The sequence below is a fragment of the Eubalaena glacialis genome, chromosome 1 (assembly GCF_028564815.1).
Source record: "Eubalaena glacialis isolate mEubGla1 chromosome 1, mEubGla1.1.hap2.+ XY, whole genome shotgun sequence".
NCBI classification, from domain to species: domain Eukaryota; kingdom Metazoa; phylum Chordata; class Mammalia; order Artiodactyla; family Balaenidae; genus Eubalaena; species Eubalaena glacialis.
Window position 1 is genome coordinate 92341868 of NC_083716.1, and position 27749 is coordinate 92369616.

Below are 27749 nucleotides of genomic sequence, written 5' to 3' on the forward strand. Positions count from 1 at the left end.
GCCCCCGCCGGGCAGCGCTGCAGGCCCCACCTCCTCCGGCCCCTCCCACCACAGCGCGCCAGAGGGGGCGCTCCGCGCCGGCCTGGCCGGCCAGGCGGCCAGAAGGCGGCCCTGGAAGGCAGCCGCCACCCCAGCCGCTCCCGTGGTGGCTGGCCCGGACCCAGACTCCGCCGCAGGCCGGGGTGCCGTCCGTGCGGCCCACGAAGCCCTCGACCTGCACTTGGCCGCCCCCACCGGAGCCCAGCCGCGCCGCAGCCCCCTGTCTGCCCGTGTGTCTCTCCACAGCTCCCTCCGGAAAAAGCCCACCCTTTGCCACTTCGCCACGGCCGAGAGTGGGAGCGGGGTCGTGGGCTGGGACCGGTTCGCTGGGCTGGCTAGACACCAGGCGCCGGGAACTTTGCTCGGCAGTTGGCGTGGGGGCAAGGGTGGCGTTGCTGTGTCTAAGGGGCCGTGCCGGCTCAATGGTGGCTCCCAGTGGCTTCGGGCCAACTGCCGTTGGGCAGGCGGGCCGGCCAGGCCGTGGCTGGGCTGCGCCTAGCACTGTGTGGATTGACAGGGTGGGGAATGCACAAGGGACCGAGGGCCACAGGCCCTTAAGCCTCCGGGGCCAAGTCCTGTGAGCGTTGAGCGGCTCTGGGGCGGAGGGCCAAGCGCCTACAGGCCTGGAGGGTCCCGCCTGACCTGAGCTGCGAAGTCGCCCACAACTCCACCACCCCCGGGCCCTCGAGGCCTCCTGTCACTTGCCTGGGCGGACGGCAGGGCCGCGCCGGAGAGGGTTGGCTGCCGGGCTGGCGGTAAGTCGCCAGCACCAGCGAAGCTAAGCCTCAAGAGGCACACCGTGGCCCCCGCTGCATTCTACGGCCACACCTCCCTGAACGCACCACACCTCGTCTGATCTCGGAAGCTAATCAGGGTCTGGCCTGTTTCGTACCTGGATGGGAGACCACATGGGAATACCGAGTGCTGTAGGCTTTTTTGCCTCCCGCTCCGCCTTGACATTTAGTGGCCTGCGGCCGAGGCCGCCTCCGCCCCCGCTGAGCACCGCTGCAGGCCTCACCTCCTCACGTCCCTCCCAACACAGCGCGCCGGAGGGATCGCTCCCCGCCGAGCTGGCTGGACATGCGGCCAGAATGCGGCCCTGGAAGGCAGCCGCCACCCCAGCCACTCCCGTGGTGGCTGGCCCGGACCCAGACTCCGCCGCAGGCCGGGGTGCCGTCCGTGCGGCCCGCGAGGCCCTCGACCTGCACTTGGCCGCCCCCACCGGAGCCCAGCCGCGCCGCAGCCCCCTGTCTGCCCGTGTGTCTCTCCACAGCTCCCTCCGGAAAAAGCCCCCCCCTCCGCCGTTTCGCCACGACCGGGGGCGGGAGCGGGGGCGGGGGCCGGGGCCGCTTCTCCGGGCCTGCCGGCCACCAGGGCCGGGGTCCTGTGCTCGGCGGGCGGCGTGGGGGCAAGGGGGGGCCTTGCTGGGGCTAAGGGGCCGTGCCCACTCCATGGTGGCTCCCAGTGGCTTCGGGCCAGCTGCTGCCCGGCCGGAGGGCCGGCCCGGCCGTGGCCGGGCTGCGCCTAACTCCGCGTGGGCGGGCAGGGGGGGATGCCCAAGGGACCGCGGCCGCCGGGCCCTGAAGCCTCCGGGGCCGCGTCCCTGTGAGCGTCGAGCGGGATCTGCGGCGGGGCGCCAAGCGCCGACAGGCCTGGAGCGTCCCGCCCGCCCTGGGCTGCGAGGTGGCCCACCACTCCGCCACCCCCGGGTCCCCGAGGCCTCCTGTCGCCTGCCTGGGCGGGCGGCAGGGCCCTGCCGGAGAGGGCTGGCCGCCGGCATGGCGGTAAGGCGCAGGCGCCAGCGAAGCTGGGCCTCAAGAGGCACCGCGCGGGCCCCTCCTGCGTCTACGGCCATACCACCCTGAACGCGCCCGATCTCGTCTGATCTCGGAAGCTAAGCAGGGTCGGGCCTGGTTAGTACTTGGATGGGAGACCGCCTGGGAATACCGGGTGCTGTAGGCTTTTTGCCTCCCGCTCCGCCTTCTCCTTTAGTCGCCCGCCGCCTCCGCCCCCGCCCCCGCCCCCGCCCCCGCCGGGCACCGCTGCAGGCCCCACCTCCTCCGGCCCCTCCCACCACAGCGCGCCAGAGGGGGCGCTCTCCGCCTGCCTGGCCGGCCAGGCGGCCAGAAGGCGGCCCTGGAAGGCAGCCGCATCCCAGCCGCTCCCGGGGTGGCTGGCCTGAACCCAGACTCCGCCTCAGGCCCGGGTGCCGGCCGTGCGGCCCGCGAGCCCCTTGACCTGCACCTGGCCGCCCCCACCAGCGCCCAGCCCCGGCGCAGCCACCTATCTGCCGGTGTGTCTCTCCACAGCTCCCTCCGGAAAAAGCCCCCCCTCCGCCGTTTCGCCACGGCCGGGGGCGGGAGCGGGGGCGGGGGCCGGGGCCGGTGCTCCGGGCCGGCCGGCCACAAGGCGCCGGGTCCTGTGCTCGGCGGGTGGCATGGGGGCAAGGGTGGCCTTGCTGGGGCTAAGGGGCCGTGCCGACTCAATGGTGGCTCCCAGTGGGTTAAGGGCCGACTGCCGTCGGGCAGGAGGGCCGGCCCGGGCTGCGGCTGGGCTGCGCCTAGCGCCGCGTGGGCGGGCAGAGGGGAGGCCCAAGGGACCGCGGGCCCCGGGCCCTGAAGCCTCCGGGGCCACGTCCCTGTGAGCGACGTGCGGGATCTGGGGCGGGGCGCCAAGCGCCGAACGGTTTGGTGGGTCCCGCCCGCCCTGGGCTGGGAGGTCGCCGAACCCTCCGCCACCCCCCTGGTACCCGAGGCCGCCGTTGCCCTGCCTGGGCGGGCGGCGGGGCCCTGCCGGGGCGGGCTGGCCGCCGGGCTGGCGGGGAGGCACAAGCGCCAGCGAAGCTGGGCCTCAAGAGGCACTCCGCGGGCCCCTTTTAACGTCTACGGCCATACCACCCTGAACGCGCCCGATCTCGTCTGATCTCGGAAGCTAAGCAGGGTCGGGCCTGGTTAGTACTTGGATGGGAGACCGCCTGGGAATACCGGGTGCTGTAGGCTTTTTGCCTCCCGCTCCGCCTTCTCCTTTAGTCGCCCGCGGCCTAGGCCGAGGCCGAGGCCAAGGCCGAGGCCGCTGCCTCCGCCCCCGCCCCCGCCCCCGCCGGGCAGCGCTGCAGGCCCCACCTCCTCCGGCCCCTCCCACCACAGCGCGCCAGAGGGGGCGCTCCGCGCCGGCCTGGCCGGCCAGGCGGCCAGAAGGCGGCCCTGGAAGGCAGCCGCCACCCCAGCCGCTCCCGTGGTGGCTGGCCCGGACCCAGACTCCGCCGCAGGCCGGGGTGCCGTCCGTGCGGCCCACGAAGCCCTCGACCTGCACTTGGCCGCCCCCACCGGAGCCCAGCCGCGCCGCAGCCCCCTGTCTGCCCGTGTGTCTCTCCACAGCTCCCTCCGGAAAAAGCCCACCCTTTGCCACTTCGCCACGGCCGAGAGTGGGAGCGGGGTCGTGGGCTGGGACCGGTTCGCTGGGCTGGCTAGACACCAGGCGCCGGGAACTTTGCTCGGCAGTTGGCGTGGGGGCAAGGGTGGCGTTGCTGTGTCTAAGGGGCCGTGCCGGCTCAATGGTGGCTCCCAGTGGCTTCGGGCCAACTGCCGTTGGGCAGGCGGGCCGGCCAGGCCGTGGCTGGGCTGCGCCTAGCACTGTGTGGATTGACAGGGTGGGGAATGCACAAGGGACCGAGGGCCACAGGCCCTTAAGCCTCCGGGGCCAAGTCCTGTGAGCGTTGAGCGGCTCTGGGGCGGAGGGCCAAGCGCCTACAGGCCTGGAGGGTCCCGCCTGACCTGAGCTGCGAAGTCGCCCACAACTCCACCACCCCCGGGCCCTCGAGGCCTCCTGTCGCTTGCCTGGGCGGACGGCAGGGCCGCGCCGGAGAGGGTTGGCTGCCGGGCTGGCGGTAAGTCGCCAGCACCAGCGAAGCTAAGCCTCAAGAGGCACACCGTGGCCCCCGCTGCATTCTACGGCCACACCTCCCTGAACGCACCACACCTCGTCTGATCTCGGAAGCTAATCAGGGTCTGGCCTGTTTCGTACCTGGATGGGAGACCACATGGGAATACCGAGTGCTGTAGGCTTTTTTGCCTCCCGCTCCGCCTTGACATTTAGTGGCCCGCGGCCGAGGCCGCCTCCGCCCCGCTGAGCACCGCTGCAGGCCTCACCTCCTCACGTCCCTCCCAACACAGCGCGCCGGAGGGATCGCTCCCCGCCGAGCTGGCTGGACATGCGGCCAGAATGCGGCCCTGGAAGGCAGCCGCCACCCCAGCCGCTCCCGTGGTGGCTGGCCCGGACCCAGACTCCGCCGCAGGCCGGGGTACCGTCCGTGCGGCCCACGAAGCCCTCGACCTGCACTTGGCCGCCCCCACCGGAGCCCAGCCGCGCCGCAGCCCCCTGTCTGCCCGTGTGTCTCTCCACAGCTCCCTCCGGAAAAAGCCCCCCCTCCGCCGTTTCGCCACGGCCGGGGGCGGGAGCGGGGGCGGGGGCCGGGGCCGCTTCTCCGGGCCTGCCGTCCACCAGGGCCGGGGTCCTGTGCTCGGCGGGCGGCGTGGGGGCAAGGGGGGGCCTTGCTGGGGCTAAGGGGCCGTGCCCACTCCATGGTGGCTCCCAGTGGCTTCGGGCCAGCTGCTGCCCGGCCGGAGGGCCGGCCCGGCCGTGGCCGGGCTGCGCCTAACTCCGCGTGGGCGGGCAGGGGGGGATGCCCAAGGGACCGCGGCCGCCGGGCCCTGAAGCCTCCGGGGCCGCGTCCCTGTGAGCGTCGAGTGGGATCTGCGGCGGGGCGCCAAGCGCCGACGGGCCTGGAGCGTCCCGCCCGCCCTGGGCTGCGAGGTGGCCCACCACTCCGCCACCCCCGGGTCCCCGAGGCCTCCTGTCGCCTGCCTGGGCGGGCGGCAGGGCCCTGCCGGAGAGGGCTGGCCGCCGGCATGGCGGTAAGGCGCAGGCGCCAGCGAAGCTGGGCCTCAAGAGGCACCGCGCGGGCCCCTCCTGCGTCTACGGCCATACCACCCTGAACGCGCCCGATCTCGTCTGATCTCGGAAGCTAAGCAGGGTCGGGCCTGGTTAGTACTTGGATGGGAGACCGCCTGGGAATACCGGGTGCTGTAGGCTTTTTGCCTCCCGCTCCGCCTTCTCCTTTAGTCGCCCGCCGCCTCCGCCCCCGCCCCCGCCCCCGCCCCCGCCGGGCACCGCTGCAGGCCCCACCTCCTCCGGCCCCTCCCACCACAGCGCGCCAGAGGGGGCGCTCTCCGCCTGCCTGGCCGGCCAGGCGGCCAGAAGGCGGCCCTGGAAGGCAGCCGCATCCCAGCCGCTCCCGGGGTGGCTGGCCTGAACCCAGACTCCGCCTCAGGCCCGGGTGCCGGCCGTGCGGCCCGCGAGCCCCTTGACCTGCACCTGGCCGCCCCCACCAGCGCCCAGCCCCGGCGCAGCCACCTATCTGCCGGTGTGTCTCTCCACAGCTCCCTCCGGAAAAAGCCCCCCCTCCGCCGTTTCGCCACGGCCGGGGGCGGGAGCGGGGGCGGGGGCCGGGGCCGGTGCTCCGGGCCGGCCGGCCACAAGGCGCCGGGTCCTGTGCTCGGCGGGTGGCGTGGGGGCAAGGGTGGCCTTGCTGGGGCTAAGGGGCCGTGCCGACTCAATGGTGGCTCCCAGTGGGTTAAGGGCCGACTGCCGTCGGGCAGGAGGGCCGGCCCGGGCTGCGGCTGGGCTGCGCCTAGCGCCGCGTGGGCGGGCAGAGGGGAGGCCCAAGGGACCGCGGGCCCCGGGCCCTGAAGCCTCCGGGGCCACGTCCCTGTGAGCGACGTGCGGGATCTGGGGCGGGGCGCCAAGCGCCGAACGGTTTGGTGGGTCCCGCCCGCCCTGGGCTGGGAGGTCGCCGAACCCTCCGCCACCCCCCTGGTACCCGAGGCCGCCGTTGCCCTGCCTGGGCGGGCGGCGGGGCCCTGCCGGGGCGGGCTGGCCGCCGGGCTGGCGGGGAGGCGCAAGCGCCAGCGAAGCTGGGCCTCAAGAGGCACTCCGCGGGCCCCTTTTAACGTCTACGGCCATACCACCCTGAACGCGCCCGATCTCGTCTGATCTCGGAAGCTAAGCAGGGTCGGGCCTGGTTAGTACTTGGATGGGAGACCGCCTGGGAATACCGGGTGCTGTAGGCTTTTTGCCTCCCGCTCCGCCTTCTCCTTTAGTCGCCCGCGGCCTAGGCCGAGGCCGAGGCCAAGGCCGAGGCCGCTGCCTCCGCCCCCGCCCCCGCCCCCGCCCCCGCCGGGCAGCGCTGCAGGCCCCACCTCCTCCGGCCCCTCCCACCACAGCGCGCCAGAGGGGGCGCTCCGCGCCGGCCTGGCCGGCCAGGCGGCCAGAAGGCGGCCCTGGAAGGCAGCCGCCACCCCAGCCGCTCCCGTGGTGGCTGGCCCGGACCCAGACTCCGCCGCAGGCCGGGGTGCCGTCCGTGCGGCCCACGAAGCCCTCGACCTGCACTTGGCCGCCCCCACCGGAGCCCAGCCGCGCCGCAGCCCCCTGTCTGCCCGTGTGTCTCTCCACAGCTCCCTCCGGAAAAAGCCCACCCTTTGCCACTTCGCCACGGCCGAGAGTGGGAGCGGGGTCGTGGGCTGGGACCGGTTCGCTGGGCTGGCTAGACACCAGGCGCCGGGAACTTTGCTCGGCAGTTGGCGTGGGGGCAAGGGTGGCGTTGCTGTGTCTAAGGGGCCGTGCCGGCTCAATGGTGGCTCCCAGTGGCTTCGGGCCAACTGCCGTTGGGCAGGCGGGCCGGCCAGGCCGTGGCTGGGCTGCGCCTAGCACTGTGTGGATTGACAGGATGGGGAATGCACAAGGGACCGAGGGCCACAGGCCCTTAAGCCTCCGGGGCCAAGTCCTGTGAGCGTTGAGCGGCTCTGGGGCGGAGGGCCAAGCGCCTACAGGCCTGGAGGGTCCCGCCTGACCTGAGCTGCGAAGTCGCCCACAACTCCACCACCCCCGGGCCCTCGAGGCCTCCTGTCGCTTGCCTGGGCGGACGGCAGGGCCGCGCCGGAGAGGGTTGGCTGCCGGGCTGGCGGTAAGTCGCCAGCACCAGCGAAGCTAAGCCTCAAGAGGCACACCGTGGCCCCCGCTGCATTCTACGGCCACACCTCCCTGAACGCACCACACCTCGTCTGATCTCGGAAGCTAATCAGGGTCTGGCCTGTTTCGTACCTGGATGGGAGACCACATGGGAATACCGAGTGCTGTAGGCTTTTTTGCCTCCCGCTCCGCCTTGACATTTAGTGGCCCGCGGCCGAGGCCGCCTCCGCCCCCGCTGAGCACCGCTGCAGGCCTCACCTCCTCACGTCCCTCCCAACACAGCGCGCCGGAGGGATCGCTCCCCGCCGAGCTGGCTGGACATGCGGCCAGAATGCGGCCCTGGAAGGCAGCCGCCACCCCAGCCGCTCCCGTGGTGGCTGGCCCGGACCCAGACTCCGCCGCAGGCCGGGGTGCCGTCCGTGCGGCCCGCGAGGCCCTCGACCTGCACTTGGCCGCCCCCACCGGAGCCCAGCCGCGCCGCAGCCCCCTGTCTGCCCGTGTGTCTCTCCACAGCTCCCTCCGGAAAAAGCCCCCTCCTCCGCCGTTTCGCCACGGCCGGGGGCGGGAGCGGGGGCGGGGGCCGGGGCCGGTGCTCCGGGCCGGCCGGCCACAAGGCGCCGGGTCCTGTGCTCGGCGGGTGGCGTGGGGGCAAGGGTGGCCTTGCTGGGGCTAAGGGGCCGTGCCGACTCAATGGTGGCTCCCAGTGGGTTAAGGGCCGACTGCCGTCGGGCAGGAGGGCCGGCCCGGGCTGCGGCTGGGCTGCGCCTAGCGCCGCGTGGGCGGGCAGAGGGGAGGCCCAAGGGACCACGGGCCCCGGGCCCTGAAGCCTCCGGGGCCACGTCCCTGTGAGCGACGTGCGGGATCTGGGGCGGGGCGCCAAGCGCCGAACGGTTTGGTGGGTCCCGCCCGCCCTGGGCTGGGAGGTCGCCGAACCCTCCGCCACCCCCCTGGTACCCGAGGCCGCCGTTGCCCTGCCTGGGCGGGCGGCGGGGCCCTGCCGGGGCGGGCTGGCCGCCGGGCTGGCGGGGAGGCGCAAGCGCCAGCGAAGCTGGGCCTCAAGAGGCACTCCGCGGGCCCCTTTTAACGTCTACGGCCATACCACCCTGAACGCGCCCGATCTCGTCTGATCTCGGAAGCTAAGCAGGGTCGGGCCTGGTTAGTACTTGGATGGGAGACCGCCTGGGAATACCGGGTGCTGTAGGCTTTTTGCCTCCCGCTCCGCCTTCTCCTTTAGTCGCCCGCGGCCTAGGCCGAGGCCGAGGCCAAAGCCGAGGCCGCTGCCTCCGCCCCCGCCCCCGCCCCCGCCGGGCAGCGCTGCAGGCCCCACCTCCTCCGGCCCCTCCCACCACAGCGCGCCAGAGGGGGCGCTCCGCGCCGGCCTGGCCGGCCAGGCGGCCAGAAGGCGGCCCTGGAAGGCAGCCGCCACCCCAGCCGCTCCCGTGGTGGCTGGCCCGGACCCAGACTCCGCCGCAGGCCGGGGTGCCGTCCGTGCGGCCCACGAAGCCCTCGACCTGCACTTGGCCGCCCCCACCGGAGCCCAGCCGCGCCGCAGCCCCCTGTCTGCCCGTGTGTCTCTCCACAGCTCCCTCCGGAAAAAGCCCACCCTTTGCCACTTCGCCACGGCCGAGAGTGGGAGCGGGGTCGTGGGCTGGGACCGGTTCGCTGGGCTGGCTAGACACCAGGCGCCGGGAACTTTGCTCGGCAGTTGGCGTGGGGGCAAGGGTGGCGTTGCTGTGTCTAAGGGGCCGTGCCGGCTCAATGGTGGCTCCCAGTGGCTTCGGGCCAACTGCCGTTGGGCAGGCGGGCCGGCCAGGCCGTGGCTGGGCTGCGCCTAGCACTGTGTGGATTGACAGGGTGGGGAATGCACAAGGGACCGAGGGCCACAGGCCCTTAAGCCTCCGGGGCCAAGTCCTGTGAGCGTTGAGCGGCTCTGGGGCGGAGGGCCAAGCGCCTACAGGCCTGGAGGGTCCCGCCTGACCTGAGCTGCGAAGTCGCCCACAACTCCACCACCCCCGGGCCCTCGAGGCCTCCTGTCACTTGCCTGGGCGGACGGCAGGGCCGCGCCGGAGAGGGTTGGCTGCCGGGCTGGCGGTAAGTCGCCAGCACCAGCGAAGCTAAGCCTCAAGAGGCACACCGTGGCCCCCGCTGCATTCTACGGCCACACCTCCCTGAACGCACCACACCTCGTCTGATCTCGGAAGCTAATCAGGGTCTGGCCTGTTTCGTACCTGGATGGGAGACCACATGGGAATACCGAGTGCTGTAGGCTTTTTTGCCTCCCGCTCCGCCTTGACATTTAGTGGCCTGCGGCCGAGGCCGCCTCCGCCCCCGCTGAGCACCGCTGCAGGCCTCACCTCCTCACGTCCCTCCCAACACAGCGCGCCGGAGGGATCGCTCCCCGCCGAGCTGGCTGGACATGCGGCCAGAATGCGGCCCTGGAAGGCAGCCGCCACCCCAGCCACTCCCGTGGTGGCTGGCCCGGACCCAGACTCCGCCGCAGGCCGGGGTGCCGTCCGTGCGGCCCGCGAGGCCCTCGACCTGCACTTGGCCGCCCCCACCGGAGCCCAGCCGCGCCGCAGCCCCCTGTCTGCCCGTGTGTCTCTCCACAGCTCCCTCCGGAAAAAGCCCCCCCCTCCGCCGTTTCGCCACGACCGGGGGCGGGAGCGGGGGCGGGGGCCGGGGCCGCTTCTCCGGGCCTGCCGGCCACCAGGGCCGGGGTCCTGTGCTCGGCGGGCGGCGTGGGGGCAAGGGGGGGCCTTGCTGGGGCTAAGGGGCCGTGCCCACTCCATGGTGGCTCCCAGTGGCTTCGGGCCAGCTGCTGCCCGGCCGGAGGGCCGGCCCGGCCGTGGCCGGGCTGCGCCTAACTCCGCGTGGGCGGGCAGGGGGGGATGCCCAAGGGACCGCGGCCGCCGGGCCCTGAAGCCTCCGGGGCCGCGTCCCTGTGAGCGTCGAGCGGGATCTGCGGCGGGGCGCCAAGCGCCGACGGGCCTGGAGCGTCCCGCCCGCCCTGGGCTGCGAGGTGGCCCACCACTCCGCCACCCCCGGGTCCCCGAGGCCTCCTGTCGCCTGCCTGGGCGGGCGGCAGGGCCCTGCCGGAGAGGGCTGGCCGCCGGCATGGCGGTAAGGCGCAGGCGCCAGCGAAGCTGGGCCTCAAGAGGCACCGCGCGGGCCCCTCCTGCGTCTACGGCCATACCACCCTGAACGCGCCCGATCTCGTCTGATCTCGGAAGCTAAGCAGGGTCGGGCCTGGTTAGTACTTGGATGGGAGACCGCCTGGGAATACCGGGTGCTGTAGGCTTTTTGCCTCCCGCTCCGCCTTCTCCTTTAGTCGCCCGCCGCCTCCGCCCCCGCCCCCGCCCCCGCCCCCGCCGGGCACCGCTGCAGGCCCCACCTCCTCCGGCCCCTCCCACCACAGCGCGCCAGAGGGGGCGCTCTCCGCCTGCCTGGCCGGCCAGGCGGCCAGAAGGCGGCCCTGGAAGGCAGCCGCATCCCAGCCGCTCCCGGGGTGGCTGGCCTGAACCCAGACTCCGCCTCAGGCCCGGGTGCCGGCCGTGCGGCCCGCGAGCCCCTTGACCTGCACCTGGCCGCCCCCACCAGCGCCCAGCCCCGGCGCAGCCACCTATCTGCCGGTGTGTCTCTCCACAGCTCCCTCCGGAAAAAGCCCCCCCTCCGCCGTTTCGCCACGGCCGGGGGCGGGAGCGGGGGCGGGGGCCGGGGCCGGTGCTCCGGGCCGGCCGGCCACAAGGCGCCGGGTCCTGTGCTCGGCGGGTGGCGTGGGGGCAAGGGTGGCCTTGCTGGGGCTAAGGGGCCGTGCCGACTCAATGGTGGCTCCCAGTGGGTTAAGGGCCGACTGCCGTCGGGCAGGAGGGCCGGCCCGGGCTGCGGCTGGGCTGCGCCTAGCGCCGCGTGGGCGGGCAGAGGGGAGGCCCAAGGGACCGCGGGCCCCGGGCCCTGAAGCCTCCGGGGCCACGTCCCTGTGAGCGACGTGCGGGATCTGGGGCGGGGCGCCAAGCGCCGAACGGTTTGGTGGGTCCCGCCCGCCCTGGGCTGGGAGGTCGCCGAACCCTCCGCCACCCCCCTGGTACCCGAGGCCGCCGTTGCCCTGCCTGGGCGGGCGGCGGGGCCCTGCCGGGGCGGGCTGGCCGCCGGGCTGGCGGGGAGGCGCAAGCGCCAGCGAAGCTGGGCCTCAAGAGGCACTCCGCGGGCCCCTTTTAACGTCTACGGCCATACCACCCTGAACGCGCCCGATCTCGTCTGATCTCGGAAGCTAAGCAGGGTCGGGCCTGGTTAGTACTTGGATGGGAGACCGCCTGGGAATACCGGGTGCTGTAGGCTTTTTGCCTCCCGCTCCGCCTTCTCCTTTAGTCGCCCGCGGCCTAGGCCGAGGCCGAGGCCAAGGCCGAGGCCGCTGCCTCCGCCCCCGCCCCCGCCCCCGCCGGGCAGCGCTGCAGGCCCCACCTCCTCCGGCCCCTCCCACCACAGCGCGCCAGAGGGGGCGCTCCGCGCCGGCCTGGCCGGCCAGGCGGCCAGAAGGCGGCCCTGGAAGGCAGCCGCCACCCCAGCCGCTCCCGTGGTGGCTGGCCCGGACCCAGACTCCGCCGCAGGCCGGGGTGCCGTCCGTGCGGCCCACGAAGCCCTCGACCTGCACTTGGCCGCCCCCACCGGAGCCCAGCCACGCCGCAGCCCCCTGTCTGCCCGTGTGTCTCTCCACAGCTCCCTCCGGAAAAAGCCCACCCTTTGCCACTTCGCCACGGCCGAGAGTGGGAGCGGGGTCGTGGGCTGGGACCGGTTCGCTGGGCTGGCTAGACACCAGGCGCCGGGAACTTTGCTCGGCAGTTGGCGTGGGGGCAAGGGTGGCGTTGCTGTGTCTAAGGGGCCGTGCCGGCTCAATGGTGGCTCCCAGTGGCTTCGGGCCAACTGCCGTTGGGCAGGCGGGCCGGCCAGGCCGTGGCTGGGCTGCGCCTAGCACTGTGTGGATTGACAGGGTGGGGAATGCACAAGGGACCGAGGGCCACAGGCCCTTAAGCCTCCGGGGCCAAGTCCTGTGAGCGTTGAGCGGCTCTGGGGCGGAGGGCCAAGCGCCTACAGGCCTGGAGGGTCCCGCCTGACCTGAGCTGCGAAGTCGCCCACAACTCCACCACCCCCGGGCCCTCGAGGCCTCCTGTCGCTTGCCTGGGCGGACGGCAGGGCCGCGCCGGAGAGGGTTGGCTGCCGGGCTGGCGGTAAGTCGCCAGCACCAGCGAAGCTAAGCCTCAAGAGGCACACCGTGGCCCCCGCTGCATTCTACGGCCACACCTCCCTGAACGCACCACACCTCGTCTGATCTCGGAAGCTAATCAGGGTCTGGCCTGTTTCGTACCTGGATGGGAGACCACATGGGAATACCGAGTGCTGTAGGCTTTTTTGCCTCCCGCTCCGCCTTGACATTTAGTGGCCCGCGGCCGAGGCCGCCTCCGCCCCCGCTGAGCACCGCTGCAGGCCTCACCTCCTCACGTCCCTCCCAACACAGCGCGCCGGAGGGATCGCTCCCCGCCGAGCTGGCTGGACATGCGGCCAGAATGTGGCCCTGGAAGGCAGCCGCCACCCCAGCCGCTCCCGTGGTGGCTGGCCCGGACCCAGACTCCGCCGCAGGCCGGGGTGCCGTCCGTGCGGCCCGCGAGGCCCTCGACCTGCACTTGGCCGCCCCCACCGGAGCCCAGCCGCGCCGCAGCCCCCTGTCTGCCCGTGTGTCTCTCCACAGCTCCCTCCGGAAAAAGCCCCCCCCTCCGCCGTTTCGCCACGGCCGGGGGCGGGAGCGGGGGCGGGGGCCGGGGCCGCTTCTCCGGGCCTGCCGGCCACCAGGGCCGGGGTCCTGTGCTCGGCGGGCGGCGTGGGGGCAAGGGGGGGCCTTGCTGGGGCTAAGGGGCCGTGCCCACTCCATGGTGGCTCCCAGTGGCTTCGGGCCAGCTGCTGCCCGGCCGGAGGGCCGGCCCGGCCGTGGCCGGGCTGCGCCTAACTCCGCGTGGGCGGGCAGGGGGGGATGCCCAAGGGACCGCGGCCGACGGGCCCTGAAGCCTCCGGGGCCGCGTCCCTGTGAGCGTCGAGCGGGATCTGCGGCGGGGCGCCAAGCGCCGACGGGCCTGGAGCGTCCCGCCCGCCCTGGGCTGCGAGGTGGCCCACCACTCCGCCACCCCCGGGTCCCCGAGGCCTCCTGTCGCCTGCCTGGGCGGGCGGCAGGGCCCTGCCGGAGAGGGCTGGCCGCCGGCATGGCGGTAAGGCGCAGGCGCCAGCGAAGCTGGGCCTCAAGAGGTACCGCGCGGGCCCCTCCTGCGTCTACGGCCATACCACCCTGAACGCGCCCGATCTCGTCTGATCTCGGAAGCTAAGCAGGGTCGGGCCTGGTTAGTACTTGGATGGGAGACCGCCTGGGAATACCGGGTGCTGTAGGCTTTTTGCCTCCCGCTCCGCCTTCTCCTTTAGTCGCCCGCCGCCTCCGCCCCCGCCCCGGCCCCCGCCGGGCAGCGCTGCAGGCCCCACCTCCTCCGGCCCCTCCCACCACAGCGCGCCAGAGGGGGCGCTCCGCGCCGGCCTGGCCGGCCAGGCGGCCAGAAGGCGGCCCTGGAAGGCAGCCGCCACCCCAGCCGCTCCCGTGGTGGCTGGCCCGGACCCAGACTCCGCCGCAGGCCGGGGTGCCGTCCGTGCGGCCCACGAAGCCCTCGACCTGCACTTGGCTGCCCCCACCGGAGCCCAGCCGCGCCGCAGCCCCCTGTCTGCCCGTGTGTCTCTCCACAGCTCCCTCCGGAAAAAGCCCACCCTTTGCCACTTCGCCACGGCCGAGAGTGGGAGCGGGGTCGTGGGCTGGGACCGGTTCGCTGGGCTGGCTAGACACCAGGCGCCGGGAACTTTGCTCGGCAGTTGGCGTGGGGGCAAGGGTGGCGTTGCTGTGTCTAAGGGGCCGTGCCGGCTCAATGGTGGCTCCCAGTGGCTTCGGGCCAACTGCCGTTGGGCAGGCGGGCCGGCCAGGCCGTGGCTGGGCTGCGCCTAGCACTGTGTGGATTGACAGGGTGGGGAATGCACAAGGGACCGAGGGCCACAGGCCCTTAAGTCTCCGGGGCCAAGTCCTGTGAGCGTTGAGCGGCTCTGGGGCGGAGGGCCAAGCGCCTACAGGCCTGGAGGGTCCCGCCTGACCTGAGCTGCGAAGTCGCCCACAACTCCACCACCCCCGGGCCCTCGAGGCCTCCTGTCGCTTGCCTGGGCGGACGGCAGGGCCGCGCCGGAGAGGGTTGGCTGCCGGGCTGGCGGTAAGTCACCAGCACCAGCGAAGCTAAGCCTCAAGAGGCACACCGTGGCCCCCGCTGCATTCTACGGCCACACCTCCCTGAACGCACCACACCTCGTCTGATCTCGGAAGCTAATCAGGGTCTGGCCTGTTTCGTACCTGGATGGGAGACCACATGGGAATACCGAGTGCTGTAGGCTTTTTTGCCTCCCGCTCCGCCTTGACATTTAGTGGCCCGCGGCCGAGGCCGCCTCCGCCCCGCTGAGCACCGCTGCAGGCCTCACCTCCTCACGTCCCTCCCAACACAGCGCGCCGGAGGGATCGCTCCCCGCCGAGCTGGCTGGACATGCGGCCAGAATGCGGCCCTGGAAGGCAGCCGCCACCCCAGCCGCTCCCGTGGTGGCTGGCCCGGACCCAGACTCCGCCGCAGGCCGGGGTACCGTCCGTGCGGCCCACGAAGCCCTCGACCTGCACTTGGCCGCCCCCACCGGAGCCCAGCCGCGCCGCAGCCCCCTGTCTGCCCGTGTGTCTCTCCACAGCTCCCTCCGGAAAAAGCCCGCCCTCCGCCGTTTCGCCACGGCCGGGGGCGGGAGCGGGGGCGGGGGCCGGGGCCGCTTCTCCGGGCCTGCCGTCCACCAGGGCCGGGGTCCTGTGCTCGGCGGGCGGCGTGGGGGCAAGGGGGGGCCTTGCTGGGGCTAAGGGGCCGTGCCCACTCCATGGTGGCTCCCAGTGGCTTCGGGCCAGCTGCTGCCCGGCCGGAGGGCCGGCCCGGCCGTGGCCGGGCTGCGCCTAACTCCGCGTGGGCGGGCAGGGGGGGATGCCCAAGGGACCGCGGCCGCCGGGCCCTGAAGCCTCCGGGGCCGCGTCCCTGTGAGCGTCGAGCGGGATCTGCGGCGGGGCGCCAAGCGCCGACGGGCCTGGAGCGTCCCGCCCGCCCTGGGCTGCGAGGTGGCCCACCACTCCGCCACCCCCGGGTCCCCGAGGCCTCCTGTCGCCTGCCTGGGCGGGCGGCAGGGCCCTGCCGGAGAGGGCTGGCCGCCGGCATGGCGGTAAGGCGCAGGCGCCAGCGAAGCTGGGCCTCAAGAGGCACCGCGCGGGCCCCTCCTGCGTCTACGGCCATACCACCCTGAACGCGCCCGATCTCGTCTGATCTCGGAAGCTAAGCAGGGTCGGGCCTGGTTAGTACTTGGATGGGAGACCGCCTGGGAATACCGGGTGCTGTAGGCTTTTTGCCTCCCGCTCCGCCTTCTCCTTTAGTCGCCCGCCGCCTCCGCCCCCGCCCCCGCCCCCGCCCCCGCCGGGCACCGCTGCAGGCCCCACCTCCTCCGGCCCCTCCCACCACAGCGCGCCAGAGGGGGCGCTCTCCGCCTGCCTGGCCGGCCAGGCGGCCAGAAGGCGGCCCTGGAAGGCAGCCGCATCCCAGCCGCTCCCGGGGTGGCTGGCCTGAACCCAGACTCCGCCTCAGGCCCGGGTGCCGGCCGTGCGGCCCGCGAGCCCCTTGACCTGCACCTGGCCGCCCCCACCAGCGCCCAGCCCCGGCGCAGCCACCTATCTGCCGGTGTGTCTCTCCACAGCTCCCTCCGGAAAAAGCCCCCCCTCCGCCGTTTCGCCACGGCCGGGGGCGGGAGCGGGGGCGGGGGCCGGGGCCGGTGCTCCGGGCCGGCCGGCCACAAGGCGCCGGGTCCTGTGCTCGGCGGGTGGCGTGGGGGCAAGGGTGGCCTTGCTGGGGCTAAGGGGCCGTGCCGACTCAATGGTGGCTCCCAGTGGGTTAAGGGCCGACTGCCGTCGGGCAGGAGGGCCGGCCCGGGCTGCGGCTGGGCTGCGCCTAGCGCCGCGTGGGCGGGCAGAGGGGAGGCCCAAGGGACCGCGGGCCCCGGGCCCTGAAGCCTCCGGGGCCACGTCCCTGTGAGCGACGTGCGGGATCTGGGGCGGGGCGCCAAGCGCCGAACGGTTTGGTGGGTCCCGCCCGCCCTGGGCTGGGAGGTCGCCGAACCCTCCGCCACCCCCCTGGTACCCGAGGCCGCCGTTGCCCTGCCTGGGCGGGCGGCGGGGCCCTGCCGGGGCGGGCTGGCCGCCGGGCTGGCGGGGAGGCGCAAGCGCCAGCGAAGCTGGGCCTCAAGAGGCACTCCGCGGGCCCCTCTTAACGTCTACGGCCATACCACCCTGAACGCGCCCGATCTCGTCTGATCTCGGAAGCTAAGCAGGGTCGGGCCTGGTTAGTACTTGGATGGGAGACCGCCTGGGAATACCGGGTGCTGTAGGCTTTTTGCCTCCCGCTCCGCCTTCTCCTTTAGTCGCCCGCCGCCTCCGCCCCCGCCCCGGCCCCCGCCGGGCAGCGCTGCAGGCCCCACCTCCTCCGGCCCCTCCCACCACAGCGCGCCAGAGGGGGCGCTCCGCGCCGGCCTGGCCGGCCAGGCGGCCAGAAGGCGGCCCTGGAAGGCAGCCGCCACCCCAGCCGCTCCCGTGGTGGCTGGCCCGGACCCAGACTCCGCCGCAGGCCGGGGTGCCGTCCGTGCGGCCCACGAAGCCCTCGACCTGCACTTGGCCGCCCCCACCGGAGCCCAGCCGCGCCGCAGCCCCCTGTCTGCCCGTGTGTCTCTCCACAGCTCCCTCCGGAAAAAGCCCACCCTTTGCCACTTCGCCACGGCCGAGAGTGGGAGCGGGGTCGTGGGCTGGGACCGGTTCGCTGGGCTGGCTAGACACCAGGCGCCGGGAACTTTGCTCGGCAGTTGGCGTGGGGGCAAGGGTGGCGTTGCTGTGTCTAAGGGGCCGTGCCGGCTCAATGGTGGCTCCCAGTGGCTTCGGGCCAACTGCCGTTGGGCAGGCGGGCCGGCCAGGCCGTGGCTGGGCTGCGCCTAGCACTGTGTGGATTGACAGGGTGGGGAATGCACAAGGGACCGAGGGCCACAGGCCCTTAAGCCTCCGGGGCCAAGTCCTGTGAGCGTTGAGCGGCTCTGGGGCGGAGGGCCAAGCGCCTACAGGCCTGGAGGGTCCCGCCTGACCTGAGCTGCGAAGTCGCCCACAACTCCACCACCCCCGGGCCCTCGAGGCCTCCTGTCGCTTGCCTGGGCAGACGGCAGGGCCGCGCCGGAGAGGGTTGGCTGCCGGGCTGGCGGTAAGTCGCCAGCACCAGCAAAGCTAAGCCTCAAGAGGCACACCGTGGCCCCCGCTGCATTCTACGGCCACACCTCCCTGAACGCACCACACCTCGTCTGATCTCGGAAGCTAATCAGGGTCTGGCCTGTTTCGTACCTGGATGGGAGACCACATGGGAATACCGAGTGCTGTAGGCTTTTTTGCCTCCCGCTCCGCCTTGACATTTAGTGGCCCGCGGCCGAGGCCGCCTCCGCCCCGCTGAGCACCGCTGCAGGCCTCACCTCCTCACGTCCCTCCCAACACAGCGCGCCGGAGGGATCGCTCCCCGCCGAGCTGGCTGGACATGCGGCCAGAATGCGGCCCTGGAAGGCAGCCGCCACCCCAGCCGCTCCCGTGGTGGCTGGCCCGGACCCAGACTCCGCCGCAGGCCGGGGTACCGTCCGTGCGGCCCACGAAGCCCTCGACCTGCACTTGGCCGCCCCCACCGGAGCCCAGCCGCGCCGCAGCCCCCTGTCTGCCCGTGTGTCTCTCCACAGCTCCCTCCGGAAAAAGCCCCCCCTCCGCCGTTTCGCCACGGCCGGGGGCGGGAGCGGGGGCGGGGGCCGGGGCCGCTTCTCCGGGCCTGCCGTCCACCCGGGCCGGGGTCCTGTGCTCGGCGGGCGGCGTGGGGGCAAGGGGGGGCCTTGCTGGGGCTAAGGGGCCGTGCCCACTCCATGGTGGCTCCCAGTGGCTTCGGGCCAGCTGCTGCCCGGCCGGAGGGCCGGCCCGGCCGTGGCCGGGCTGCGCCTAACTCCGCGTGGGCGGGCAGGGGGGGATGCCCAAGGGACCGCGGCCGCCGGGCCCTGAAGCCTCCGGGGCCGCGTCCCTGTGAGCGTCGAGCGGGATCTGCGGCGGGGCGCCAAGAGCCGACGGACCTGGAGCGTCCCGCCCGCCCTGGGCTGCGAGGTGGCCCACCACTCCGCCACCCCCGGGTCCCCGAGGCCTCCTGTCGCCTGCCTGGGCGGGCGGCAGGGCCCTGCGGGAGAGGGCTGGCCGCCGGCATGGCGGTAAGGCGCAGGCGCCAGCGAAGCTGGGGCCTCAAGAGGCACCGCGCGGGCCCCTCTTGCGTCTACGGCCATACCACCCTGAACGCGCCCGATCTCGTCTGATCTCGGAAGCTAAGCAGGGTCGGGCCTGGTTAGTACTTGGATGGGAGACCGCCTGGGAATACCGGGTGCTGTAGGCTTTTTGCCTCCCGCTCCGCCTTCTCCTTTAGTCGCCCGCCGCCTCCGCCCCCGCCCCCGCCCCCGCCCCCGCCGGGCACCGCTGCAGGCCCCACCTCCTCCGGCCCCTCCCACCACAGCGCGCCAGAGGGGGCGCTCTCCGCCTGCCTGGCCGGCCAGGCGGCCAGAAGGCGGCCCTGGAAGGCAGCCGCATCCCAGCCGCTCCCGGGGTGGCTGGCCTGAACCCAGACTCCGCCTCAGGCCCGGGTGCCGGCCGTGCGGCCCGCGAGCCCCTTGACCTGCACCTGGCCGCCCCCACCAGCGCCCAGCCCCGGCGCAGCCACCTATCTGCCGGTGTGTCTCTCCACAGCTCCCTCCGGAAAAAGCCCCCCCTCCGCCGTTTCGCCACGGCCGGGGGCGGGAGCGGGGGCGGGCGCCGGGGCCGGTGCTCCGGGCCGGCCGGCCACAAGGCGCCGGGTCCTGTGCTCGGCGGGTGGCGTGGGGGCAAGGGTGGCCTTGCTGGGGCTAAGGGGCCGTGCCGACTCAATGGTGGCTCCCAGTGGGTTAAGGGCCGACTGCCGTCGGGCAGGAGGGCCGGCCCGGGCTGCGGCTGGGCTGCGCCTAGCGCCGCGTGGGCGGGCAGAGGGGAGGCCCAAGGGACCGCGGGCCCCGGGCCCTGAAGCCTCCGGGGCCACGTCCCTGTGAGCGACGTGCGGGATCTGGGGCGGGGCGCCAAGCGCCGAACGGTTTGGTGGGTCCCGCCCGCCCTGGGCTGGGAGGTCGCCGAACCCTCCGCCACCCCCCTGGTACCCGAGGCCGCCGTTGCCCTGCCTGGGCGGGCGGCGGGGCCCTGCCGGGGCGGGCTGGCCGCCGGGCTGGCGGGGAGGCGCAAGCGCCAGCGAAGCTGGGCCTCAAGAGGCACTCCGCGGGCCCCTTTTAACGTCCTACGGCCATACCACCCTGAACGCGCCACGCGCCCGATCTCGTCTGATCTCGGAAGCTAAGCAGGGTCGGGCCTGGTTAGTACTTGGATGGGAGACCGCCTGGAATACCGGGTGCTGTAGGCTTTTTGCCTCCCGCTCCGCCTTCTCCTTTAGTCGCCCGCGGCCTAGGCCGAGGCCGAGGCCAAGGCCGAGGCCGCTGCCTCCGCCCCCGCCCCCGCCCCCGCCGGGCAGCGCTGCAGGCCCCACCTCCTCCGGCCCCTCCCACCACAGCGCGCCAGAGGGGGCGCTCCGCGCCGGCCTGGCCGGCCAGGCGGCCAGAAGGCGGCCCTGGAAGGCAGCCGCCACCCCAGCCGCTCCCGTGGTGGCTGGCCCGGACCCAGACTCCGCCGCAGGCCGGGGTGCCGTCCGTGCGGCCCACGAAGCCCTCGACCTGCACTTGGCCGCCCCACCGGAGCCCAGCCGCGCCGCAGCCCCCTGTCTGCCCGTGTGTCTCTCCACAGCTCCCTCCGGAAAAAGCCCACCCTTTGCCACTTCGCCACGGCCGAGAGTGGGAGCGGGGTCATGGGCTGGGACCGGTTCGCTGGGCTGGCTAGACACCAGGCGCCGGGAACTTTGCTCGGCAGTTGGCGTGGGGCAAGGGTGGCGTTGCTGTGTCTAAGGGCCGTGCCGGCTCAATGGTGGCTCCCAGTGGCTTCGGCCAACTGCCGTTGGGCAGGCGGGCCGGCCAGGCCGTGGCTGGGCTGCGCCTAGCACTGTGTGGATTGACAGGGTGGGGAATGCACAAGGGACCGAGGGCCACAGGCCCTTAAGCCTCCGGGGCCAAGTCCTGTGAGCGTTGAGCGGCTCTGGGGCGGAGGGCCAAGCGCCTACAGGCCTGAGGGTCCCGCCTGACCTGAGCTGCGAAGTCGCCCACAACTCCACCACCCCCGGGCCCTCGAGGCCTCCTGTCGCTTGCCTGGGCGGACGGCAGGGCGCGCCGGAGAGGGTTGGCTGCCGGGCTGGCGGTAAGTCGCCAGCACCAGCGAAGCTAAGCCTCAAGAGGCACACCGTGGCCCCCGCTGCATTCTACGGCCACACCTCCTGAACGCACCACACCTCGTCTGATCTCGGAAGCTAATCAGGGTCTGGCCTGTTTCGTACCTGGATGGGAGACCACATGGGAATACCGAGTGCTGTAGGCTTTTTTGCCTCCCGCTCCGCCTTGACATTTAGTGGCCCGCGGCCGAGGCCGCCTCTGCCCCCGCTGAGCACCGCTGCAGGCCTCACCTCCTCACGTCCCTCCCAACACAGCGCGCCGGAGGGATCGCTCCCCGCCGAGCTGGCTGGACATGCGGCCAGAATGCGGCCCTGGAAGGCAGCCGCCACCCCAGCCGCTCCCGTGGTGGCTGGCCCGGACCCAGACTCCGCCGCAGGCCGGGGTGCCGTCCGTGCGGCCCGCGAGGCCCTCGACCTGCACTTGGCCGCCCCCACCGGAGCCCAGCCGCGCCGCAGCCCCCTGTCTGCCCGTGTGTCTCTCCACAGCTCCCTCCGGAAAAAGCCCCCCCCTCCGCCGTTTCGCCACGGCCGGGGGCGGGAGCGGGGGCGGGGGCCGGGGCCGCTTCTCCGGGCCTGCCGGCCACCAGGGCCGGGGTCCTGTGCTCGGCGGGCGGCGTGGGGGCAAGGGGGGGCCTTGCTGGGGCTAAGGGGCCGTGCCCACTCCATGGTGGCTCCCAGTGGCTTCGGGCCAGCTGCTGCCCGGCCGGAGGGCCGGCCCGGCCGTGGCCGGGCTGCGCCTAACTCCGCGTGGGCGGGCAGGGGGGGATGCCCAAGGGACCGCGGCCGCCGGGCCCTGAAGCCTCCGGGGCCGCGTCCCTGTGAGCGTCGAGCGGGATCTGCGGCGGGGCGCCAAGCGCCGACGGGCCTGGAGCGTCCCGCCCGCCCTGGGCTGCGAGGTGGCCCACCACTCCGCCACCCCCGGGTCCCCGAGGCCTCCTGTCGCCTGCCTGGGCGGGCGGCAGGGCCCTGCCGGAGAGGGCTGGCCGCCGGCATGGCGGTAAGGCGCAGGCGCCAGCGAAGCTGGGCCTCAAGAGGCACCGCGCGGGCCCCTCCTGCGTCTACGGCCATACCACCCTGAACGCGCCCGATCTCGTCTGATCTCGGAAGCTAAGCAGGGTCGGGCCTGGTTAGTACTTGGATGGGAGACCGCCTGGGAATACCGGGTGCTGTAGGCTTTTTGCCTCCCGCTCCGCCTTCTCCTTTAGTCGCCCGCCGCCTCCGCCCCCGCCCCCGCCCCCGCCCCCGCCGGGCACCGCTGCAGGCCCCACCTCCTCCGGCCCCTCCCACCACAGCGCGCCAGAGGGGGCGCTCTCCGCCTGCCTGGCCGGCCAGGCGGCCAGAAGGCGGCCCTGGAAGGCAGCCGCATCCCAGCCGCTCCCGGGGTGGCTGGCCTGAACCCAGACTCCGCCTCAGGCCCGGGTGCCGGCCGTGCGGCCCGCGAGCCCCTTGACCTGCACCTGGCCGCCCCCACCAGCGCCCAGCCCCGGCGCAGCCACCTATCTGCCGGTGTGTCTCTCCACAGCTCCCTCCGGAAAAAGCCCCCCCTCCGCCGTTTCGCCACGGCCGGGGGCGGGAGCGGGGGCGGGGGCCGGGGCCGGTGCTCCGGGCCGGCCGGCCACAAGGCGCCGGGTCCTGTGCTCGGCGGGTGGCGTGGGGGCAAGGGTGGCCTTGCTGGGGCTAAGGGGCCGTGCCGACTCAATGGTGGCTCCCAGTGGGTTAAGGGCCGACTGCCGTCGGGCAGGAGGGCCGGCCCGGGCTGCGGCTGGGCTGCGCCTAGCGCCGCGTGGGCGGGCAGAGGGGAGGCCCAAGGGACCGCGGGCCCCGGGCCCTGAAGCCTCCGGGGCCACGTCCCTGTGAGCGACGTGCGGGATCTGGGGCGGGGCGCCAAGCGCCGAACGGTTTGGTGGGTCCCGCCCGCCCTGGGCTGGGAGGTCGCCGAACCCTCCGCCACCCCCCTGGTACCCGAGGCCGCCGTTGCCCTGCCTGGGCGGGCGGCGGGGCCCTGCCGGGGCGGGCTGGCCGCCGGGCTGGCGGGGAGGCGCAAGCGCCAGCGAAGCTGGGCCTCAAGAGGCACTCCGCGGGCCCCTCTTAACGTCTACGGCCATACCACCCTGAACGCGCCCGATCTCGTCTGATCTCGGAAGCTAAGCAGGGTCGGGCCTGGTTAGTACTTGGATGGGAGACCGCCTGGGAATACCGGGTGCTGTAGGCTTTTTGCCTCCCGCTCCGCCTTCTCCTTTAGTCGCCCGCCGCCTCCGCCCCCGCCCCGGCCCCCGCCGGGCAGCGCTGCAGGCCCCACCTCCTCCGGCCCCTCCCACCACAGCGCGCCAGAGGGGGCGCTCCGCGCCGGCCTGGCCGGCCAGGCGGCCAGAAGGCGGCCCTGGAAGGCAGCCGCCACCCCAGCCGCTCCCGTGGTGGCTGGCCCGGACCCAGACTCCGCCGCAGGCCGGGGTGCCGTCCGTGCGGCCCACGAAGCCCTCGACCTGCACTTGGCCGCCCCCACCGGAGCCCAGCCGCGCCGCAGCCCCCTGTCTGCCCGTGTGTCTCTCCACAGCTCCCTCCGGAAAAAGCCCACCCTTTGCCACTTCGCCACGGCCGAGAGTGGGAGCGGGGTCGTGGGCTGGGACCGGTTCGCTGGGCTGGCTAGACACCAGGCGCCGGGAACTTTGCTCGGCAGTTGGCGTGGGGGCAAGGGTGGCGTTGCTGTGTCTAAGGGGCCGTGCCGGCTCAATGGTGGCTCCCAGTGGCTTCGGGCCAACTGCCGTTGGGCAGGCGGGCCGGCCAGGCCGTGGCTGGGCTGCGCCTAGCACTGTGTGGATTGACAGGGTGGGGAATGCACAAGGGACCGAGGGCCACAGGCCCTTAAGCCTCCGGGGCCAAGTCCTGTGAGCGTTGAGCGGCTCTGGGGCGGAGGGCCAAGCGCCTACAGGCCTGGAGGGTCCCGCCTGACCTGAGCTGCGAAGTCGCCCACAACTCCACCACCCCCGGGCCCTCGAGGCCTCCTGTCACTTGCCTGGGCGGACGGCAGGGCCGCGCCGGAGAGGGTTGGCTGCCGGGCTGGCGGTAAGTCGCCAGCACCAGCGAAGCTAAGCCTCAAGAGGCACACCGTGGCCCCCGCTGCATTCTACGGCCACACCTCCCTGAACGCACCACACCTCGTCTGATCTCGGAAGCTAATCAGGGTCTGGCCTGTTTCGTACCTGGATGGGAGACCACATGGGAATACCGAGTGCTGTAGGCTTTTTTGCCTCCCGCTCCGCCTTGACATTTAGTGGCCCGCGGCCGAGGCCGCCTCCGCCCCCGCTGAGCACCGCTGCAGGCCTCACCTCCTCACGTCCCTCCCAACACAGCGCGCCGGAGGGATCGCTCCCTGCCGAGCTGGCTGGACATGCGGCCAGAATGCGGCCCTGGAAGGCAGCCGCCACCCCAGCCACTCCCGTGGTGGCTGGCCCGGACCCAGACTCCGCCGCAGGCCGGGGTGCCGTCCGTGCGGCCCGCGAGGCCCTCGACCTGCACTTGGCCGCCCCCACCGGAGCCCAGCCGCGCCGCAGCCCCCTGTCTGCCCGTGTGTCTCTCCACAGCTCCCTCCGGAAAAAGCCCCCCCCTCCGCCGTTTCGCCACGACCGGGGGCGGGAGCGGGGGCGGGGGCCGGGGCCGCTTCTCCGGGCCTGCCGGCCACCAGGGCCGGGGTCCTGTGCTCGGCGGGCGGCGTGGGGGCAAGGGGGGGCCTTGCTGGGGCTAAGGGGCCGTGCCCACTCCATGGTGGCTCCCAGTGGCTTCGGGCCAGCTGCTGCCCGGCCGGAGGGCCGGCCCGGCCGTGGCCGGGCTGCGCCTAACTCCGCGTGGGCGGGCAGGGGGGGATGCCCAAGGGACCGCGGCCGCCGGGCCCTGAAGCCTCCGGGGCCGCGTCCCTGTGAGCGTCGAGCGGGATCTGCGGCGGGGCGCCAAGCGCCGACGGGCCTGGAGCGTCCCGCCCGCCCTGGGCTGCGAGGTGGCCCACCACTCCGCCACCCCCGGGTCCCCGAGGCCTCCTGTCGCCTGCCTGGGCGGGCGGCAGGGCCCTGCCGGAGAGGGCTGGCCGCCGGCATGGCGGTAAGGCGCAGGCGCCAGCGAAGCTGGGCCTCAAGAGGCACCGCGCGGGCCCCTCCTGCGTCTACGGCCATACCACCCTGAACGCGCCCGATCTCGTCTGATCTCGGAAGCTAAGCAGGGTCGGGCCTGGTTAGTACTTGGATGGGAGACCGCCTGGGAATACCGGGTGCTGTAGGCTTTTTGCCTCCCGCTCCGCCTTCTCCTTTAGTCGCCCGCCGCCTCCGCCCCCGCCCCCGCCCCCGCCCCCGCCGGGCACCGCTGCAGGCCCCACCTCCTCCGGCCCCTCCCACCACAGCGCGCCAGAGGGGGCGCTCTCCGCCTGCCTGGCCGGCCAGGCGGCCAGAAGGCGGCCCTGGAAGGCAGCCGCATCCCAGCCGCTCCCGGGGTGGCTGGCCTGAACCCAGACTCCGCCTCAGGCCCGGGTGCCGGCCGTGCGGCCCGCGAGCCCCTTGACCTGCACCTGGCCGCCCCCACCAGCGCCCAGCCCCGGCGCAGCCACCTATCTGCCGGTGTGTCTCTCCACAGCTCCCTCCGGAAAAAGCCCCCCCTCCGCCGTTTCGCCACGGCCGGGGGCGGGAGCGGGGGCGGGGGCCGGGGCCGGTGCTCCGGGCCGGCCGGCCACAAGGCGCCGGGTCCTGTGCTCGGCGGGTGGCGTGGGGGCAAGGGTGGCCTTGCTGGGGCTAAGGGGCCGTGCCGACTCAATGGTGGCTCCCAGTGGGTTAAGGGCCGACTGCCGTCGGGCAGGAGGGCCGGCCCGGGCTGCGGCTGGGCTGCGCCTAGCGCCGCGTGGGCGGGCAGAGGGGAGGCCCAAGGGACCGCGGGCCCCGGGCCCTGAAGCCTCCGGGGCCACGTCCCTGTGAGCGACGTGCGGGATCTGGGGCGGGGCGCCAAGCGCCGAACGGTTTGGTGGGTCCCGCCCGCCCTGGGCTGGGAGGTCGCCGAACCCTCCGCCACCCCCCTGGTACCCGAGGCCGCCGTTGCCCTGCCTGGGCGGGCGGCGGGGCCCTGCCGGGGCGGGCTGGCCGCCGGGCTGGCGGGGAGGCGCAAGCGCCAGCGAAGCTGGGCCTCAAGAGGCACTCCGCGGGCCCCTTTTAACGTCTACGGCCATACCACCCTGAACGCGCCCGATCTCGTCTGATCTCGGAAGCTAAGCAGGGTCGGGCCTGGTTAGTACTTGGATGGGAGACCGCCTGGGAATACCGGGTGCTGTAGGCTTTTTGCCTCCCGCTCCGCCTTCTCCTTTAGTCGCCCGCGGCCTAGGCCGAGGCCGAGGCCAAGGCCGAGGCCGCTGCCTCCGCCCCCGCCCCCGCCCCCGCCGGGCAGCGCTGCAGGCCCCACCTCCTCCGGCCCCTCCCACCACAGCGCGCCAGAGGGGGCGCTCCGCGCCGGCCTGGCCGGCCAGGCGGCCAGAAGGCGGCCCTGGAAGGCAGCCGCCACCCCAGCCGCTCCCGTGGTGGCTGGCCCGGACCCAGACTCCGCCGCAGGCCGGGGTGCCGTCCGTGCGGCCCACGAAGCCCTCGACCTGCACTTGGCCGCCCCCACCGGAGCCCAGCCACGCCGCAGCCCCCTGTCTGCCCGTGTGTCTCTCCACAGCTCCCTCCGGAAAAAGCCCACCCTTTGCCACTTCGCCACGGCCGAGAGTGGGAGCGGGGTCGTGGGCTGGGACCGGTTCGCTGGGCTGGCTAGACACCAGGCGCCGGGAACTTTGCTCGGCAGTTGGCGTGGGGGCAAGGGTGGCGTTGCTGTGTCTAAGGGGCCGTGCCGGCTCAATGGTGGCTCCCAGTGGCTTCGGGCCAACTGCCGTTGGGCAGGCGGGCCGGCCAGGCCGTGGCTGGGCTGCGCCTAGCACTGTGTGGATTGACAGGGTGGGGAATGCACAAGGGACCGAGGGCCACAGGCCCTTAAGCCTCCGGGGCCAAGTCCTGTGAGCGTTGAGCGGCTCTGGGGCGGAGGGCCAAGCGCCTACAGGCCTGGAGGGTCCCGCCTGACCTGAGCTGCGAAGTCGCCCACAACTCCACCACCCCCGGGCCCTCGAGGCCTCCTGTCGCTTGCCTGGGCGGACGGCAGGGCCGCGCCGGAGAGGGTTGGCTGCCGGGCTGGCGGTAAGTCGCCAGCACCAGCGAAGCTAAGCCTCAAGAGGCACACCGTGGCCCCCGCTGCATTCTACGGCCACACCTCCCTGAACGCACCACACCTCGTCTGATCTCGGAAGCTAATCAGGGTCTGGCCTGTTTCGTACCTGGATGGGAGACCACATGGGAATACCGAGTGCTGTAGGCTTTTTTGCCTCCCGCTCCGCCTTGACATTTAGTGGCCCGCGGCCGAGGCCGCCTCCGCCCCCGCTGAGCACCGCTGCAGGCCTCACCTCCTCACGTCCCTCCCAACACAGCGCGCCGGAGGGATCGCTCCCCGCCGAGCTGGCTGGACATGCGGCCAGAATGTGGCCCTGGAAGGCAGCCGCCACCCCAGCCGCTCCCGTGGTGGCTGGCCCGGACCCAGACTCCGCCGCAGGCCGGGGTGCCGTCCGTGCGGCCCGCGAGGCCCTCGACCTGCACTTGGCCGCCCCCACCGGAGCCCAGCCGCGCCGCAGCCCCCTGTCTGCCCGTGTGTCTCTCCACAGCTCCCTCCGGAAAAAGCCCCCCCCTCCGCCGTTTCGCCACGGCCGGGGGCGGGAGCGGGGGCGGGGGCCGGGGCCGCTTCTCCGGGCCTGCCGGCCACCAGGGCCGGGGTCCTGTGCTCGGCGGGCGGCGTGGGGGCAAGGGGGGGCCTTGCTGGGGCTAAGGGGCCGTGCCCACTCCATGGTGGCTCCCAGTGGCTTCGGGCCAGCTGCTGCCCGGCCGGAGGGCCGGCCCGGCCGTGGCCGGGCTGCGCCTAACTCCGCGTGGGCGGGCAGGGGGGGATGCCCAAGGGACCGCGGCCGACGGGCCCTGAAGCCTCCGGGGCCGCGTCCCTGTGAGCGTCGAGCGGGATCTGCGGCGGGGCGCCAAGCGCCGACGGGCCTGGAGCGTCCCGCCCGCCCTGGGCTGCGAGGTGGCCCACCACTCCGCCACCCCCGGG

At 73.9% G+C, this 27749-nt stretch overlaps 15 non-coding genes and 10 pseudogenes across 15 annotated transcripts; all 25 read left to right on the forward strand.

The window, feature by feature from the left end:
- The first annotated feature begins 853 nt into the window (after positions 1-853).
- Positions 854-972, forward strand: LOC133075407 (5S ribosomal RNA; annotated as a pseudogene).
- A 910-nt stretch (positions 973-1882) lies between these two features.
- LOC133078306 (5S ribosomal RNA) lies at positions 1883-2001 on the forward strand. Its single transcript, XR_009697859.1, has one exon. It is a non-coding gene; the product is annotated as a 5S ribosomal RNA (ribosomal RNA).
- Positions 2002-2919: 918 nt separating this feature from the next.
- On the forward strand, positions 2920-3038 carry LOC133078366 (5S ribosomal RNA). The gene has a single exon (XR_009697863.1). It is a non-coding gene; the product is annotated as a 5S ribosomal RNA (ribosomal RNA).
- Positions 3039-3984: 946 nt separating this feature from the next.
- On the forward strand, positions 3985-4103 carry LOC133075410 (5S ribosomal RNA; annotated as a pseudogene).
- A 908-nt stretch (positions 4104-5011) lies between these two features.
- LOC133078429 (5S ribosomal RNA) lies at positions 5012-5130 on the forward strand. Its single transcript, XR_009697868.1, has one exon. It is a non-coding gene; the product is annotated as a 5S ribosomal RNA (ribosomal RNA).
- Positions 5131-6048: 918 nt separating this feature from the next.
- Positions 6049-6167, forward strand: LOC133078482 (5S ribosomal RNA). Its single transcript, XR_009697876.1, has one exon. It is a non-coding gene; the product is annotated as a 5S ribosomal RNA (ribosomal RNA).
- Positions 6168-7119: 952 nt separating this feature from the next.
- Positions 7120-7238, forward strand: LOC133075416 (5S ribosomal RNA; annotated as a pseudogene).
- A 912-nt stretch (positions 7239-8150) lies between these two features.
- LOC133078533 (5S ribosomal RNA) lies at positions 8151-8269 on the forward strand. The gene has a single exon (XR_009697894.1). It is a non-coding gene; the product is annotated as a 5S ribosomal RNA (ribosomal RNA).
- A 946-nt stretch (positions 8270-9215) lies between these two features.
- Positions 9216-9334, forward strand: LOC133075422 (5S ribosomal RNA; annotated as a pseudogene).
- A 910-nt stretch (positions 9335-10244) lies between these two features.
- On the forward strand, positions 10245-10363 carry LOC133078595 (5S ribosomal RNA). The gene has a single exon (XR_009697909.1). It is a non-coding gene; the product is annotated as a 5S ribosomal RNA (ribosomal RNA).
- A 918-nt stretch (positions 10364-11281) lies between these two features.
- On the forward strand, positions 11282-11400 carry LOC133078649 (5S ribosomal RNA). Its single transcript, XR_009697914.1, has one exon. It is a non-coding gene; the product is annotated as a 5S ribosomal RNA (ribosomal RNA).
- A 946-nt stretch (positions 11401-12346) lies between these two features.
- On the forward strand, positions 12347-12465 carry LOC133075427 (5S ribosomal RNA; annotated as a pseudogene).
- Positions 12466-13375: 910 nt separating this feature from the next.
- LOC133078703 (5S ribosomal RNA) lies at positions 13376-13494 on the forward strand. The gene has a single exon (XR_009697916.1). It is a non-coding gene; the product is annotated as a 5S ribosomal RNA (ribosomal RNA).
- Positions 13495-14404: 910 nt separating this feature from the next.
- LOC133075432 (5S ribosomal RNA) lies at positions 14405-14523 on the forward strand (annotated as a pseudogene).
- A 908-nt stretch (positions 14524-15431) lies between these two features.
- Positions 15432-15550, forward strand: LOC133078711 (5S ribosomal RNA). Its single transcript, XR_009697918.1, has one exon. It is a non-coding gene; the product is annotated as a 5S ribosomal RNA (ribosomal RNA).
- A 918-nt stretch (positions 15551-16468) lies between these two features.
- LOC133078716 (5S ribosomal RNA) lies at positions 16469-16587 on the forward strand. Its single transcript, XR_009697919.1, has one exon. It is a non-coding gene; the product is annotated as a 5S ribosomal RNA (ribosomal RNA).
- Positions 16588-17497: 910 nt separating this feature from the next.
- On the forward strand, positions 17498-17616 carry LOC133075440 (5S ribosomal RNA; annotated as a pseudogene).
- Positions 17617-18525: 909 nt separating this feature from the next.
- Positions 18526-18644, forward strand: LOC133078722 (5S ribosomal RNA). Its single transcript, XR_009697921.1, has one exon. It is a non-coding gene; the product is annotated as a 5S ribosomal RNA (ribosomal RNA).
- Positions 18645-19563: 919 nt separating this feature from the next.
- On the forward strand, positions 19564-19688 carry LOC133105047 (5S ribosomal RNA; annotated as a pseudogene).
- Positions 19689-21656: 1968 nt separating this feature from the next.
- On the forward strand, positions 21657-21775 carry LOC133078771 (5S ribosomal RNA). Its single transcript, XR_009697927.1, has one exon. It is a non-coding gene; the product is annotated as a 5S ribosomal RNA (ribosomal RNA).
- Positions 21776-22693: 918 nt separating this feature from the next.
- On the forward strand, positions 22694-22812 carry LOC133078843 (5S ribosomal RNA). The gene has a single exon (XR_009697955.1). It is a non-coding gene; the product is annotated as a 5S ribosomal RNA (ribosomal RNA).
- Positions 22813-23722: 910 nt separating this feature from the next.
- LOC133075446 (5S ribosomal RNA) lies at positions 23723-23841 on the forward strand (annotated as a pseudogene).
- A 910-nt stretch (positions 23842-24751) lies between these two features.
- LOC133078893 (5S ribosomal RNA) lies at positions 24752-24870 on the forward strand. The gene has a single exon (XR_009697967.1). It is a non-coding gene; the product is annotated as a 5S ribosomal RNA (ribosomal RNA).
- A 918-nt stretch (positions 24871-25788) lies between these two features.
- LOC133078948 (5S ribosomal RNA) lies at positions 25789-25907 on the forward strand. The gene has a single exon (XR_009697980.1). It is a non-coding gene; the product is annotated as a 5S ribosomal RNA (ribosomal RNA).
- A 946-nt stretch (positions 25908-26853) lies between these two features.
- LOC133075455 (5S ribosomal RNA) lies at positions 26854-26972 on the forward strand (annotated as a pseudogene).
- Positions 26973-27749: the final 777 nt, after the last annotated feature.